The following is a 16625-nucleotide window of genomic DNA, read 5'->3' as shown; positions in this document are numbered from 1 at the left end:
ACTTCGGACCCAGGTGGGTTTTGTTTGGAAGATGCATTTTAGGCCACATTTGCACCATATTGTTAAAGCTTCCTCCAAAGAATTCTGGGGGTTGTAGTGTGTCAAAGGTGCTGAGCATTGTTAGGAGGCCTCTTTCACCCTCACGGAACTACAATTCCCAGAGTTCCCTGTGAAGAGGAATTGATTGTTAAACCTCTCTGGGAACTGTAGCTCTGGGAAGAGAATAGGGATCTCCTAGTACATGGGTAGGCAAACTAAGGCCCGGGGCCAGATCCGGCCCAATCACCTTCTAAATCTGGCCCACGGACGGTCTGGGAATCAGTGAGTAGAATGTGCCCTTTTATTTAAAATGCATCTCTGGGTTATTTTGGGGGCTTGCCTGGTGTTTTTACATGAGTAGAATGTGTTCTTTTACTTAAAATGCATCTCTGGGTTATTTTGGGGGCTTGCCTGGTGTTTTACATGAGTAGAATGTGTGCTTTTATTTAAAATGCATCTCTGGGTTATTTGTGGGGCCTGCCTGGTGTTTTTACATGAGTAGAATGTGTGCTTTTATTTAAAATGCATCTCTGGGTTATTTGTGGGGCATAGGAATTCGTTCATTTTTTCTCCTTCTAAATATAGTGTGGCCCCCCATAAAGTCTGATGGACAGTGGACCGGCTCCCTGCTGAAAAAGTTTGCTGACCCCTGACCTAGTATCTCTCAGCACTCTTCACAAACAATACTTCTCAGGCTCTTTTGAGAGAAAGCTATGACTGTTTAAAATGGTATCATAGTGCTTTAATTGTATAGCCTTATTTAGCCATTCGCAAGGCACCCACATCTCTCAGTGAGAGGGGATTGACACCTTCTTGAAGCTGGGAGATAAGCTATTGCCCATAATACTTTGCTCTTCCTTCCTCACTAGATGGGTTCTGAAGAGGTGATGTGATTCTGTTGATGACAGAGGACTAGCTTACGGTAACTGGGCAGTCTTGTGAGGCAGGTAGATGAGTCAAGATGACTCTATGAAGCTTCTATGTTCAGAGGCAGTGTACCACAATATTGACTGCTGGGGAGTAGCGTTAGGAGTGGAATTTTGCCCTCAGACTCCTGCTTGTGGGCTCCTTGAATGACATCTGATCTGCCACCGTGTGAAGCACAATGCTTGGCAAGATTAATCTTTACAGTGGTACTTCTGGTTAAGTACTTAATTTGTTCCGGAGGTCCATTCTTAACCTGAAACTGTTCTTAACCTGAAGCACCACTTTAGCTAATGGGGCCTCCCGCTGCTGCTGTGCCGCCGGAGCACGATTTCTGTTCTCATCCTGAAGCAAAGTTCTTAATCTGAAGCACAATTTCTGGGTTAGCAGAGTTTGTAACCTGAAGCGTATGTAACCCGAGGTACCACTGTGTAGCCTGTTTAGGGAAGCTTTTAATGTTTGATTTTTTATTATATTTTTAATATCCTGTTGGAAGCCACCCAGAGTGGCTGGGGAGGTTGGCCAGATGGGTGGGTAATAAATTATTCATTTTTGATATTTTTATTATTACCGTTATTATTAGGTCTGACCCAGAAGGGCTCTTCTTTGATTCTTACTAGGATTCAAAACTAGACACTTTCCCAATGTGCTAGTTTTGTGGGTACAGGGGGATTAAAATAAAATAAAATAGTGGTACTATCTAAAAACAGGCTTACAGACTCATCTGTTGTATTTGAGAATTGGGCCTCAGACTATGTTCAGTTTGGGCACCAAAATGCCCCTTTGAGAGCATTCTGGATATTTGGAAACACAGAAGTCTAGAAACAGGTCTGCATTATTTATAAATCCAAAATCAAATTATAATGTCAAGGGCTGTGAACTCTATTAACCAGCCATCTATTAAGCAGTGTGCAGGTCTCTTAAGGGAGATGCTGGAAAGCTCTGTGGCCCTGTGCAGTTAAAATTAAGCTGGAGAAACAATTAGAAAGGATATTGTGGAGAGCAAGAGTTGGTTGCCTCAGTAATAGAGTGGATGCTAAATTAGCAGCTGGTTGTGCTGCCTGTGTTTGTGTGTGTGCGGGCGTGCACACACACACACACACACACACACACACATATTTTATCTCCCATTTTTTTCCTCCAAGGAGCTTATGGTACAGTACAGGGTTCTCCCCCTCCTCTATTATAATCTGCACAACAACCCTGTGAGGTTGTTTAGGCTGAGAGGCAGTGACTGACCCAAGGTCACTCAGTGAGCTTCATGGCCGAGGGGGGGATTTGAACCTTGGTCTCCCAGATCCTAGTCCAAACTCTAACTACTATGCTACACTGTCCCTCTCCGAGGTGGTCTGCAACCAGCCTGCTTCACAAAGGTAATGGAGACAAGCAGCACATGGGAGAAGGACCAAATGAAGATATTAACTGTGCATCAGAAGGCGAGATGGTTGTATTGAATCCTCCAAATCTATGTGGATATGAGATGGTGGAGATGCCTTCTGACCCATAAGCATCTACTTTGCACTTCACAGAGGTTGCCTTAAACCAGGAGTGGGGAACTCTTTTCAACACAAGATCCAAATTTCCTCCTGTCTAGGTTTCCAGTGGTCACATGCCAGTGTGCCACAGGCAAAAGTGAGGAGAGCCACAAATGTGAGCATTTTTCTGTGTACAGTAGTATGCAAGTTTCTTCACATACCCACCCCATCATACACCCCATCCTACTTATTCCAACCAGGCAACAACATTGGTAAGTCAATAAGAAGTGTTGCCTGGGGAGAAGGGGTGTGGCTGTGGAGCGGTATATCTGGGGAGGGTCTCAAGGGTAAGATAAAGAGGTCTGAGGTGCCACATTGGGCCCCTGAGCCTGAGGTTACACACACACACCTCATCTTAAAACAGTCAAATAAGTACAGTGTTAACACTCACAAATGTTTCTATCTGTAACAGACTGAAAAACAGGAGTGTGTTCTGATCTGTGTGGATGTTTCACTCAACATAAACCCTGACTCTTGCTTCGCTTGGAAAAATGACTTTTGCTTCTGTCTTGACTTGTGGAAAAAATTCTGTGTCAAAGCTCAAGAGACTCCAAGCAAAAAACAAACAAACCCTGAAATGCTACAATATTTAACAAGCCTGTGTGTGTGTGTGTGTGTGTGTGTGTGTGTGTGTGGAGGGGTGTTTATAACTTAGCTTGCTATGGAAAATTAGAAACAAACACTTATTTTTGATCCGCAAAGAAACTTCAGCTGCAACCTTAAATGCTCTAACGAGGAAATAAACCCCATTGAGCACAGTAAGGGCTTACTTCTAAGAAAACATGCTTTGGCCTATGCTATGACAACGTTTGCTGACGTTTGTGCATTTGAAGCAAAAGTGTGCCCCCCACCTTCCTCAGCCTATGGACTCTTGAGTATTATTATTATTATCATCATTATAATTACTATCATTATTATTAAAATGTATATCCTACCCTTCCTCCCAAAGGAGCCCAGAGCAGCAAACACACGAATGATAAAACAATTGCCAATTCTACTGTAAAAGTAAGGGGCTCTGAGGGAGCCCTCCCCAACCTAGTGTCCTTCAAAGGTTCTGGGTTCCATCAGCCCCAGCCAGCCAGGCCAGAGGCCAGGAATTGTGGGAATTTAGCTCCCGACTAAGGGCTCCTCCAGAATTGGGTGTGTGTTTTTCTGCCGGTGTAGTCTGCAACATGTCATTGATTCAACAGTGCATTTGCGGTGGATTCAAACTGGGCTGTTCACAAATCATTCTGCTTTACTAGTTGTTCTGCAAAGTTTCCGCAATGTTACTGCATTATTGCCATTGAGAGAGGCAGTCTTGGTACTGTACAAAAGCAAGAGTTCAGACAAACAAACAAGCCAGAACACTTGTGACATAAATTACAAGATTTCAGCAGGAAGCTTTGTGACATGCGCAGATTAGAAATGGAGCAGCATGCCTATCCCAGAACATTTGCAGGCACAAGCAGTATTGAAAGCAGGGTTGCATACTACACCCTGAGAGCATCATAAGCACAAATCATCATGAATATAGTATGAAAAGGGTGTCTGGAGGGGCTGAACATCTGGAGGGCACCAGGCTGTGGAAAGCCGGTGTGACCATTGTTTACCGAAGTGTATAATGAGATTAAAGGAGGTAGTCATTGGCTCCTAGTCATCTCGCCTGAGTATACTGACTGAGACCCCAAAAGCTGTGTCTTCCATTATGCTTTTGACACCACCACCAACTAATCCCACCCTTTCACTGCACTGAGCTAAGCAACCATCCAGAATGTAATGCCTTTTGGGTACCGCTTGACCTGGGATGGATTTGAACTGACAACCCAAGGGGAATGTAATTTGTTAATACTTGAATGGGCACCAAAAAGATAACAATTTTTAAAGCAATCAGAAAGCACCAGCTGGATGCAGTGCTAACAGCTGCCCATGCTTATTCGTTCCCGTAAGTTTCATGATCAGGGGCTTTTTCTCTTGATCACTTACTATTCCCCCTCTTGGGTCTGAAAAAAGTCAGATCTCTAGCAAAGGATTAAAAAAAGAAAGATGGTTTGCATGGAAAATAAGCATGAACAATTTTTCATGGATTTTCAGCTGATGAATAATTGGCTTTGATTTGGGAAGTTTAATAAGCCGCCTAGAGGCTGAAGCCATACCAGGCTCAATGAAAACTAGCTAGGAAGGTATTGCAAAAAGCGGCAATAAAACCCTTCTCCTACCTCTAGAACCAGCCTCGATCATTTTCTTCACCCTGATCTGTTTCTTAGAACTCTAGCTGCCAACTAAGAATGGATGAATTGCAGTTCTCTAAGTTTCTCGTTCTTCTGGTCTTAAATTCAGTTCTCCACATTTCTACAGCAATTGGCAATTATTCTAAACAAGAATCCTCATGAAAATTCATTAGCGTTTTAGTGCCATTTTCTCCCAGTAAATACATTTTTGTATGTAGTTTTCACTAATTACGCACTTTGCAAGTCATTATGCTAACAATGGTTTTTTGGTAGTTTCACTAACATGCATTTTTCTGTACCCTTTCCCCTAGTATATGTACTTTTTGTACAGATTGTTTGTGTGGGGAGCTCCATTGCAGAATGCAGAGAAGCACACATTTCAAAGGATTGTTGTGCTTTGGAATAGTAAGAGCCTGCTAGAGCAAGCCAATGGCCCATCTGCTCTCACAGTGGCTGACTGGATGCCTGTGGGAATCCTGCAAGCAGGGCCTGAGCACAGGAGCACTCATCTTGCTTTTGGTTTCCAGCTATTGGTATTCAGAAACATTATTGCTTCCAGCTCAGGAGACAGAGCACAGCCATCGAGCCATCGTGACTAGTACCCATTGATAGTCTCCTCCTCCATGAAGTTACCTAGTCCTCTTTTAAAGCTCTCCAAGTTGTTGGCCATCTCTGCCATCACTGGGAGTGAGAACTTTCTTTTATTTGTCCTAAATTCCGCAACTTCATTGGATGTCCATGAGTTCTAGTGTTATAAAGGAAGGAGAAAAACCTTTGTCCACTTTTTCTATCCCATGTATAGTTTTATAAACTAGCACAGGGGTAGGCAACCTAAGGCCTGGGGGCCAGATCCAGCCCAATCGCCTTCTCAATGCAGCCTGCAGATGGTCCGGGAATCAGCGTGTTTTTACATGAGTAGAATGTGTGCTTTTATTTAAAATGCATCTCTAGGTTATTTGTGGGGCATAGGAATTTGTTCATTTCCCCCCAAAAAATATAGTCCAGCCCACCACATGGTCTGAGAGACGGTGGACCGGTTCACGGCTGATCCCTGAACTAGCATGTCACCTGTTACTCACCTTTTTAGTATAGAGAAAAGTCCAAACGCTGCAACTTTTCCTCATATGAGAGTTCATATGCCCTTGATCATTTTGTTTCTGAAAGTGCAGATCAGGCCATTTCTCATTAAATACAAGCAGAATCAAATTCCTCCTCCATACTTAACTGGCAACAGAGGAAAGTGTTGGGCTCTCTTTTTCACCTTGTCTTTTCGGATTCAAAAATCTCAGCCTTATAGAAGATCCTGTAATTTGACTGCATTTTGGTTCCAAGAGGCTCAAAAAACCTTTGGGAGAACTTTTTCCTTAAATGAATGTTGAGGTTCAGCCATCTCTTGTGATGACTGCATTGAGTCTGATAGAATGACAAGCCTAGAGCCTCAGTAAGGATCTGTGCTCTGGCATAGCAGGCAGGAGAAAGGATGAAGTGCTTCCCCTTACTTCACCGCAGGGATGCTGAGATCATTTTGGGTGCCATTTGCCAGTCCTCTGCACATCAAATTTAAAAAATCACATTTCCCCCCCTAAGGAGGAAACTACCAAAGAAACTAAGCAGAGGAAGAGGTAGGTTTCATTAGTGTGCATGGCTAAAGCTTAAAACTGTTGACCAACCAAAATGTCACAGAATAGTGAGACTGGATGGAAAACAAAGTGGGAGAGATTGTGTGAAAGAAAGATGCTCACTTTCATTGATGCCTGCCACAGCACTCCAGTTTTCTTGGGTCCTATGCTGTGATGAGGAGAGGGAGATGCAGCCTGGTTGGAGTACATCCCTTTCTTTTACACCTTTTCTGCCACCAAGTGAAATAGTCGTTGTCTTTCACCAATCAGTCTAAAATTCCCTGTATCTCCCCCAAGACCACTTCCAGGTATCTTAGCATGTGGCACTAGACATGGAGCAGCATATTAAAGGAGACCATGCAAGTTATTTTCCCCAGTAGTGATGTATGGAAGTGAGAGCTGGACCATAAAGAAAGCTGATCGCCGAAGAATCGATGTTTTTGAATTCTGGTGCTGGAGGAGACTCTTGAGAGTCCCATGGACTGCAAGAAGACCAAACCTATCCATTCTTAAGGATATCAGACCTGAGTGCTCACTGGAAGGACAGATCCTGAGAATCCAGTACTTTGGCCACCTCATGAGAAGAGAAGACTCCCTGGAAACGACCCTGATGTTGGGAAAGATGGAGGGCACAAGGAGAAGGGGACGGCAGAGGTGAGATGGTTGGACAGTGTTCTCGAAGCTAAGAACATGAATTTGACCAAACTGCGGGAGGCAGTGGAAGACAGAAGTGCCTGGCGTGCTCTGGTCCATGGGGTCACAAAGAGTCGGACACGACTAAACAACTAAACAACAACAACATGCAAGTTATATGAAAACAAAAACAAAAGTTTAGTAAAAGATTTTAAGGTCATTGTTAGAGAATAGGTTTAACATAGGAATAGCTGTAAATATGCATAGCTTTCCTTCCATTTGGAGCAAAAGAGCATATAAACAAAGAGTTAAAAGCAAATCTACTTTCCCTCCAGCCTAAAACATTCCCTATCAACATATGACAGCCAGGCAGTTCTTAAGATGTTAGAATGGTGCCCTTTAGCAGCGTTTCTTCCTTTGTCTCTTGAGATCATGCCTTGATCTCTTCATCCTTTGTTCTGATTCTCCAATATACCTTCTGGCTACAAGCCTTCCAGTCCACCAGTTCAAGTACTAAAGTCTTTTGCCAACTATATACAGCCTACATGCTATTTTTCAATGAATCTACCGCCTTGCAATTTGATCCCAGGGTGGGTCAGGTTTAACAAGTTCATGCCATAATCCCCAAACAAATTTACATGCAAAATTTGAATGTTATATAACAGCAGAATCTATAAAAGGATCGTATATTTCCTTTACAAAGCCGAAATGTCTGTTTCCCCCTCTTCTCTTGTTTCCTCAAATCCAAGATCCTGACTTAACTGGGTTCTGGTCAAGCTGCTTGATTCTCCCATTCTGCAACCCATTTTGCAGAGTTCTGCAAAAATTCTGTACTACTAAGATACAAATTGCGTATCTTAATAGTACAGTGAAGCACATTTCTTACATTTGCAGCACAAAGGTGTACTTTTAGAGTATTTTGGAATAAGAACTGCTTCCGTCTGCCTATCACTTCAGAAAGAAAAAAAGGCAAGTTGAAGATGGAGATGATAGAGGCATATGAAATTAAGCATGGTACAGAGAAAGTGGGTAAGAGAAGTTTTTCTTCCACTCATTATATTAGAACCCAGAGTCATCCATTGAAGCTGCAAATGTTCCATGATTCAGGACAGACAAAAGAAAGTACTTATTCATACAACACAAAGTTACACGTTTGAGTTTTCTACCACAATATGAAATGATGGCCTTAAAAATGGATTATACAAATTAATGGAGGATATAGGAATTAATTTATTTGCATGTTGACTTATTTAAACAATTTATATCCCATCCTTTGTCAAAACACCTCAAGGTGGATCACAATGTAAATGGCTATTAATGTCTAGGCTATTGCCTCCAATATTGATAGTATTATGCTTCTCTGTGTTTTGGAGTGTGCCTCCTCCTTAGAATCCAGCAAGAGACTCTGCCGGGGGTGGGGAGGATGCCACTCCTTTGAGCCTAGTCGGTAATTGATTCATACTGCTTCTCTTCATTGGTAGTGATTGAATGTTCCACTCAAATGCTAGATGGAGATGCTGCAGGATTGCTTGTCCTCAGCAGAGGTTGATTGGAAGGAGATAAGTCCAGAGCAATGACTCATAAGAAGGAAACATGTAACCCCCTCTGAGGATAGGTCATTATGCTTCATCCCTACAGCAAAAGCAATTGAATGGCTCTGGTGCATCACAGGCCAAGGCAAGGACAGAGCAATGAACCAGGAGGAGGCAGCAAACAAGCTCCTTTGTTGGTGGATGTTTGGGCTCAGATAAACCTTTCTTAAATGTTCTCTCTACACATGCTCAGCTGCCATCTTTCCAAGTTAAAGGAGGTGGTCCAGAACACAACCCATGAAACTGTCCTGCTTTTGGCTTAAGCTGAACAGTTTCAGTGCTTTCCACAGGTCTGCCATGCACAGGTCGTTGGCTTGTGCTATTACTTTTGATTCTCCGCCTGGTTTATAAGCTGCAGCAACAGCCCACAGGCACCATCTGTCCACTCAGCAAGTCATCTGTCTACTCAAAGCCTGTAAAGATCTTTCCCACACTCCTCTTCTCCCGCTCTGCACTTTTGATTACTCCAGTGGAAATTGGATGGGCTTTACGAGGGATGAGAGTTGATGCAAATGAAAACCGACTTGAGGCTGGTTGCCATGGCAAGCCTAAAGATTTACTATCTGGAGGGGGAACTTCTGCTCAAAGAGCCAGTGGCAACTGACCTTTTCCTATGGAATCGTCCAGCTGCAGTTTGCCTGTGAGTTTGCAACATAAAGCAAGCGGCAGGAAAGTGCCCACAGCAGACCTTTGTTTGGCTAAGAGGGCCAGACCAAATAGAAGGGTGTTTCCTTCTTTACAGTATATCAGCAAAGAAGCCTTTGGCTGGTAAGACTGCAATAGTCATTTTATGATGAGTTATTTGCACCATGAACCCAACTTTGCAACTGTTCAAACCAGCAAGCTGGATGTTCGGCTGGTGAATGGTTTAGTCCAGAGATGGGGAACAATTTTATTGGCTAACCAAGCCAGGTCCTTATTTGTCCCCACCTTCCATGAGCCAACATTGACAAGTGAGTGGGACACCCTCTGTCATTTACTTGATGTCATGATGTCAGATGGTTGACTGGTGGTTTGTCCCACCGACCAGTCAAAGCTCATTGCACAGTACTTCCCAAGTGTCCTAGCAGCCATCTGATTTAATTATGTATTTTTAGGTAGCGCTGTGGGTTAAACCACAGAGCCTAGGACTTGCCGATCAGAAGGTTGGCGGTTCAAATCCCCGTGACGGGGTGAGCTCCCATTGCTCGGTCCCTGCTTCTGCCAACCTAGCAGTTCAAAAGCACATCAAAGTGCAAGTAGATAAATAGGTACCTCTCCAGCGGGAAGGTAAACGGCGTTTCTGTGCGCTGCTCTGGTACGCCAGAAGCAGCTTAGTCATGCTGGCCACATGACCCGGAAGCTGTACACCGGCTCCCTCGGCCAATAAAGCGAGATGAGCGCCGCAACCCCAGAGTCGTCTGCGACTGGACCTAATGGTCAAGGGTCCCTTTACCTTTACCTTAAGGTTTATACACCACTTGATTGTAAACAACAACAACAACCCACCCTCAAAAAAGTTTACAAAGCGAATAGAACAATAAAATTATCAGTATAAAGAGTGGAAGCAATTCTTTAAAACTTCAAAGGATAAAATCAACAAGAAATTACAAAAGCAGATAAAGCGTATATCAACATTCCATGTGCCTGGACAGATTCACCTAAAAAAAAATGTTTTCAGCAGGTGCCAAAAAGAGTACAGTGAATGTGCATGCTTAATGTCCATTGGCAGGGAGTTTGAGAGCATAGGTGCTGGCATGCTAAAATGTTGATTTCTTACAAATGTGGAATGGACACTGGGTAACTGTAGCAAAAGGGGCTTTGCCAGTCCTGTGCTTGGCTCTTGAGTTAGCCCCAAACTTTGTCCCTCTCCTAAAATCTGTCTTTTGATATATTTATTAAAAATAAGTCCATTTACAGATATGTGCATCTTTCATTTTACAAATACTTAGACTTGGAAGATCAGGGTTCAAATCCCCACTCAGTCGTTCACTGGTTGTCCTTGGGCTGGTCACTTTTCTCAGCCTAACCTAAGGATGAAAAGTGGGGAGAACCATGTGTGCCACTTTGAGCTTCTTGGAGGAAAAAAAGGTAGGTAAATACATACATGCATGCATGCATGCATGCATATATACATACACGAATGCTGCCCGCCCCCGGCGCGCAATGGGCTTCTTCAAAACCAAATTCCAAATTCACATGCTTCCAGAGAGGTACAGGATCGCAGTGCAATCTATGCCCCCCCCCTTGAGTTCGATGGCATTTGCTCCCACGCAACCCAGCCGTGAATAGGATTGAAGTCTAATGCATAGGATTGGAGCGCAGGTGGGGAGCGTGGAGCAGCAACGCCCACTGATCTCAACTGGGGGCTTGCTTCTCAGTAAAGATGCATACCCTGGCATTGCAGATGTACTCGTGATAACAACTTTTAATCTACGAACTGCAGCACTTTGCATTTCAAAGAATGTTGGAGGAAGGCTGGAAAACCACAGGCGGGAGACAGAAAACCCCGCCCGACTCCGCCTCGAACGCTCCTCATTGGTTCTGCGTGGCCGTCTATCACCTTTCCAGCCGGCCCTGCCTCTCGGTAGTAGTAGCAGCCGGGAGCCTCCGGCCCCCACCTTCCCGTCTCTGCCCCTGCTCTGTGCTGGGTTTGGCGAGGCGAGAGCCATGAATGTATTGCCAACTTTCCTCCAGACGCGCGCTGTGCGGCGGGTCCTTGCGCTCCGGGAGCGCACGCAGAGGCGGGTGAGTGGGGACTGCAAGGCGAGCGAGAAGGCGAGCCTGCCTGCCCTTCTCCTGCAAGCTATACTGGCCTGCTTGGAAGTGCCAGGAGGAGAGGCGCCCGGCCGGCCGCAGCGCAATCGCCCGGGGCTTGCTCGCGCAAACAGCCTGCGATATTTACGCGTTTGCAGTTTACCGACACATTCTCTCCCTTCTGTCTTTCGCGCGCGTGTACGTGTGTGTGTGTTGGGACTGGTTGTGTGCACGCGTCTTTTTCTTTTGTGTCGACTCCTGCAGGAAGTCGGGAGGCCTTTTTCGCTTGCTTCTCCCCCCCACCCCCCGCCGCCCTTTCTTTCTGCTGTTGCCATCTCTTTTGGAGGAGAAAGAAAGAAAGGACAGGCGCGGGTGGGATTTGTGGAGCGGAGCCGATCACCTATCACCCCATCGCAGAATGTATGTGAGGCTTCCTCCGGTTCTCTAGCCTCTTCCTTTACCTCCGCCGGCAGTCTCCCTCCCTTTCCCCCCACCCTTGGGTAGGCCGGGCGCTGGGTAGCTTTGTTGCTGAGTTGCCGGAGCTTGCGGTGGCTGGTGGCGGCTGGCGTCCCCTGCTGAGATCACCCCTTCCCCACCGCAGACGCGCCGAGGCTCCTTAAGCATCCTATTATTTTTAAGAGGCCAGGATAGCTTAGAGGCAAACCTGGTGATAGTTTGCCTGCAGGAAGCCCTAGGATTAGACCCTGGTACCTCCCTCTTTTATTTTATTTTTAAAGGACCAGGTAGCGTGCTAAGAAGCACACTTCTGCAGCTTTTCAGAACCAGGTAGCATTTCGAGTTGGAAAGCATCAGGATCGGTGAAATCAGAATCTATCATCTTCCTGTGCTCTTTTTCAGAAAATGGGGTGGTAGCTTTGTGGTGGTGCACAGCCTTTAAGTGCAGAAGAACCAGGTTTGAGCCTTAGAAAATGTGGGTGATGGGAAACTCTTCCGCTAGAGAGCTGTTGCCCATCAGAGCAGACTATATTGGGCTCGATCATAGAGTCCCTGTACCATCATCTTCCTTTGGCCCTCCAGATGTTCTTGAACTACAACTCCCATCAGCACCAGCAAACATGGGCAGTGGCAGTGGAAGGTGGGAGATGTAGTTCAACCACCACACCTGGAGGGCCAAAGGTTTTGGTGAACAACTAGTTTGGCTGGGTGTATGACCCTTTCCTATGTGATTATGCTCCATCCACTTTTCAGTCTTATTGCCCTCTCTGTCTGGGGGAAAAGGCATATGAATAGTGTGGCCTTTTCACCATGAAACTCCCTGGCTTGGTGGACTCTTCAATATCTTAATCCTCAAGAGGTGTTAGGCTGGTGGGTAATAGGGACAGGGCTTTTTCAGTGGTGGCCCCACAACTTCGGAACTCCCTCCTCGCAGAGATACACATGACCTCATGACTGCTGGTGTTTAAAAATTCCAAACCCTGAAAACAGTTGTCTGTTTTTCGCTGAATTGTGTTGTGCATGAAAAAAACATTAGCTGCTACTATCCTTGGGTGTATATTTTATTTTCATGTGTTTTAGAGTCTTGTAAACAGCCTTGTGAAACTGGTGTGCCTGGAAAGATGGGCCTTTTTTTTTTAGTAAATAAAGAGACTTTCTTCCCCCCAACACAGTTCCCTGATTGTACACCTAAAATGCTATGTGTGGATGTGCCAAACTTCACTTTGGAAATGCACAAGTGTTGTAAAATTGCACGCCTTAACATTGGCTGCAGCTTCTTATTGAATGTAAATTTCATCACTCAGTCGCAAATATATGAAATTTCTGGGGGAAACATTTCTCTCTCTCTCTCTCTCTCTCTCTCTCTCTCTCGGCCTACATAAATCCAGGTTTGATAGGACAATGAACTCAGTGGTGGAGCATCTGTTTTGCATGCAAATGTCCCAGGTTCAATCCCCAGCATCTCTAGGTAGGGCTGGGAGAGAATCCAGCCTCAAACCCTGGAGAGCCACTGCCAGTCAGTGTTGACTATACTGAAATAGACAGATTGATGGTATGGCTCAATATAAAGCAGGTACCTGTGTTTTTGTGGCTGGTCCTTCATGTCCTGCCGATTTACAGTGGGACTTGGCTTCCATGCGTTGTGTTTAAGTGTCATAGAGACTGACATTGTTTATTTATTTATTGTATTTATTTCCCACCCTTTTCTCCAATGAGCTAATGGTGATGTACGTGGTTTTGCCCCTTCCTTATTTAAACCCCACAAGAACCCTGTGAGGTAGGTTAGGGTGACAGGCAGTGACTGGCCCACGCTCACCCACTGAGCTTTATAGCTGAGTTAGGATTTGAACCCTGGTCTCCCAAGTAATAATATTCCCACTCTCTTAACCACTACACCACACTGGCTCTCCGCTGTTATCTGTGGCTTGTGTCCATCACAAGAGAAAAGTGACAGTCTTGTGGCACGCCTTTAAAAAAACCTGACAGATTTATTATTGATCTATCCAGCTTCTCCAAGATGTTGTTGGACTACAACTCCCATTAGCCCCAGCCAGCATGACTGGTGGTCATGGATGACGTGAGCTAGAGTCCAGCAGCAGGGTCAGGATCGGCCCTAGGGGCATTATAAAACAATGAGAGTCAGAAAACCTAGCTGAATCTTCTTCAAGGCACACAGAGATCTATCTACAGTTAGGTATACCAATAGCTAGGGTTTGTTTTTTCCTTTAAAGAAAAGGGGAAAAAATGAAGCCTGGGTTTCAAGTAAAAGTCAAGAGACACTTCTTTTGAACATCTCTTGCACAAATTTTTATATTTGTGCTAGGATAATTTATTTCCAGATTTTAGAATGCCCAGCCAGATCCTGTGCATAATTAAGTGCACAGGACTGTAGGCAAGGTCAGGCAAATCTAGTGTCAAAAGGAATCATCTGGACAGTTTTGTAAAAGTAGTTAATGACATCTATGTTAATCGCTGTCAGCTTTTCTTTGTGATAGTTGCATTAAATGAATACATACAGAAGAGCTAATGTTGACCATCGTTTGACCCCATTTTTAAAAAATCCTAATTGGGGTTGGGGGGTTGGAGGCTTGCATCTGCTTGCCTCCCTACTCGTTTTATAACATTGTATGTCCTGCGAATGCATGAACACAGTTTATAGCAGGACTGAGCAACCTCCAGCCCATCAGACTAATAATGCCTGCTCATTTGGCTCACCAGACTGTTTTGGCCACGTTACACTCACCTGCCAGTCACCTGATGTCTTATATGATGCCAGGGGTGGGCAGGTTAAAAAGGTGGCTGCACTGGGCCAGAAGCACCAGCTGATAGTTGGCACTTTAGGAGACTCATGCTCGGTTCTTCTTAAATCCTGATCATCCTCTGGGACCTCCCAAGAACTGCGTGCTGAGCTTTGAAGTTCCTAGCAACCAGATGATTTCTGGCACTTCAAAGTGCTGCACAGAGCTGTTTGCAGGAGGCTTGCAGAGAATCCTGCACAGTGCTTTTAAGGTTCTAACAATCATTGCCACCTCATTTGACATCAGGTAATTGATGGGTGCGGCAGCCTCCCACCTTTCAAATTTGGTGGTCTAGTGGGTAGGAGAAAGAAGAATCTTACAAGGTTAGAGTGTTAAAGGTGGCCTGATAGACCATCAAGCATAACTCCTTCCTTGGCATAAGTGTGGGGAACCTTTGACCCTCCAGGTGTTGCTAAACTAGAACTCCCATCAGCCCCGGCAAACACAGCTAATTACCAGGGGGGACGTGAGATGTAGGTGAGAAACATCCAAAGGGCCTTTGGTTCCCCACACCTGGGGTAGAGGCTACCCAGTAGATGGCTGTCCAGCCTCTGCAGAATGCAGGAGATTCATTAAGCTCTTGTGAAATTGTTTTCTGTGAAGATGAGTTGTGTAAAGCAAAGCACCAACATGAGCTCATCAATTTAGAATTTGTGCGGCTGATAGCGATGGCTGCGACAATTCAGTCGAAAGGCTATTCCATTGTAGCTGGAGAGCTATGCGAGAGAGTGAAAGTGATTTGACATGATATTAAAAGTTGGCTTGTGATGCAATGCCAAAGGTGAGATGGTGCTTTGAAGTCGGGTGGCCTTTGGTGAAATAAAGCTGGTATTTTGTGGGGAGGGGCTTGCTTATGCAGCATGAGTGCCTTGGCTGGGAAGTTATTTATTTACCCATATTTATTAATTTATATCCTGCCTGCCCTCGAAGAAGCTCAACACAGCATGCGATGTGTTCTCCCTCAACTCTTCTCTATCTTCACAACAGCCCTGAGGAGTAGGCCAGGCTGGGTGATAGCGACTGATGCAAGATCCCTGCAGCTGTAGGCCTTCAGTCTGGGTTGTGTAAACTGCCTAGCACTGCCAGGGTATGGACTGAAGGCATGTGACCCCCCTTCCTGAAATGAAGCACATCTGGGTCTGGCCAGTGCCTGCATAGGTGGCCACCTGGGAATCACATGAATGTTAAAAGGTAAAGGGTAAAAGGACCCCTGACCATTAGGTCCAGTCGTGACTGACTCTGGGGTTGGGGTGCTCATCTTGCTTTATTGGCCGAGGGAACCGGCGTACAGCTTCTGGGTCATGTGGCCAGCATGACTAAGCCACTTCTGATGAACCAGAGCAGCGCATGGAAATGCCGTTTACCTTCCCGCTGGAGCGGTACCTATTTATCTACTTGCACTTTGGCATGCTTTCAAACTGCTAGGTTGGCAGGAGCAGGGACTGAGCAACGGGAGGTCACCCCGTCGCAGGGATTCAAACCACCGACCTTCAGATCGGCAAGCCCTAGGCTCTGTGGTTTACCCCACAGCGCCACCCGCGTCCCTCACATGAATGTTAGCACAGGTATTATACCTGGAGAACAACCTTTTTTTACACCCCCTTCTGAGTGCTTTAAAGTAGAGGCACAGGGAAGATAGTCTGGCATCTATTGACAGATCTCTGGTTGTAGTTATCTAACAAGGCTTTGGAATTTAATCCCAGAAACTGTCTCAAGATAATCTTAAACAGAACAGTGCTGATGTAGAAAGTTTTCAAGCCATAGGGGTTATAAATGAAAATTTTGAAGCAGCTGTCTCTGATCTGATGTGACTACTATGATGGAAATGCTGCATTTGAGCACAGGCATTTTCACTTGGTCGGAAGCTGTTGAAGCCAGGTGCAAATGTGCCTGATGCCTAGTTAATTTCTAACACTGCATGAAACTCACTGCTCAGTATCAGTCTAACTTACTTCTCAATGCTGTTATGAGGATAAAGTTTGGAAGGGGAGAACGATGTACGTCACCTTCAGGTCTTTGGAGGTAAGGTGGGATATAAATTCAATGTAATTAATTAATTAAAAGACTAAATTGTGTGTTTCTG

General features: G+C 45.1%; 1 protein-coding gene across 2 annotated transcripts in view; it reads left to right on the top strand.

The window, feature by feature from the left end:
* The first annotated feature begins 11120 nt into the window (after window positions 1-11120).
* The window catches only part of AMER1 (APC membrane recruitment protein 1), a 43229-nt gene continuing 37724 nt past the window's right edge, over window positions 11121-16625 (top strand). For both annotated transcript variants that reach the window (XR_014507198.1, XM_083423482.1), the window contains exon 1: window positions 11121-11279. The gene's annotated coding sequence lies outside the window, so the exon portion shown is untranslated. The remainder of the gene's footprint in view (window positions 11280-16625) is intronic.

This window comes from Podarcis tiliguerta (assembly GCF_965153285.1).
Source record: "Podarcis tiliguerta genome assembly, chromosome: Z".
Classification (NCBI taxonomy): Eukaryota; Metazoa; Chordata; class Lepidosauria; order Squamata; family Lacertidae; genus Podarcis; species Podarcis tiliguerta.
The sequence above is the reverse complement of the archived record's forward strand: the minus strand, read 5'-3'. Positions and strand labels throughout refer to the sequence as shown.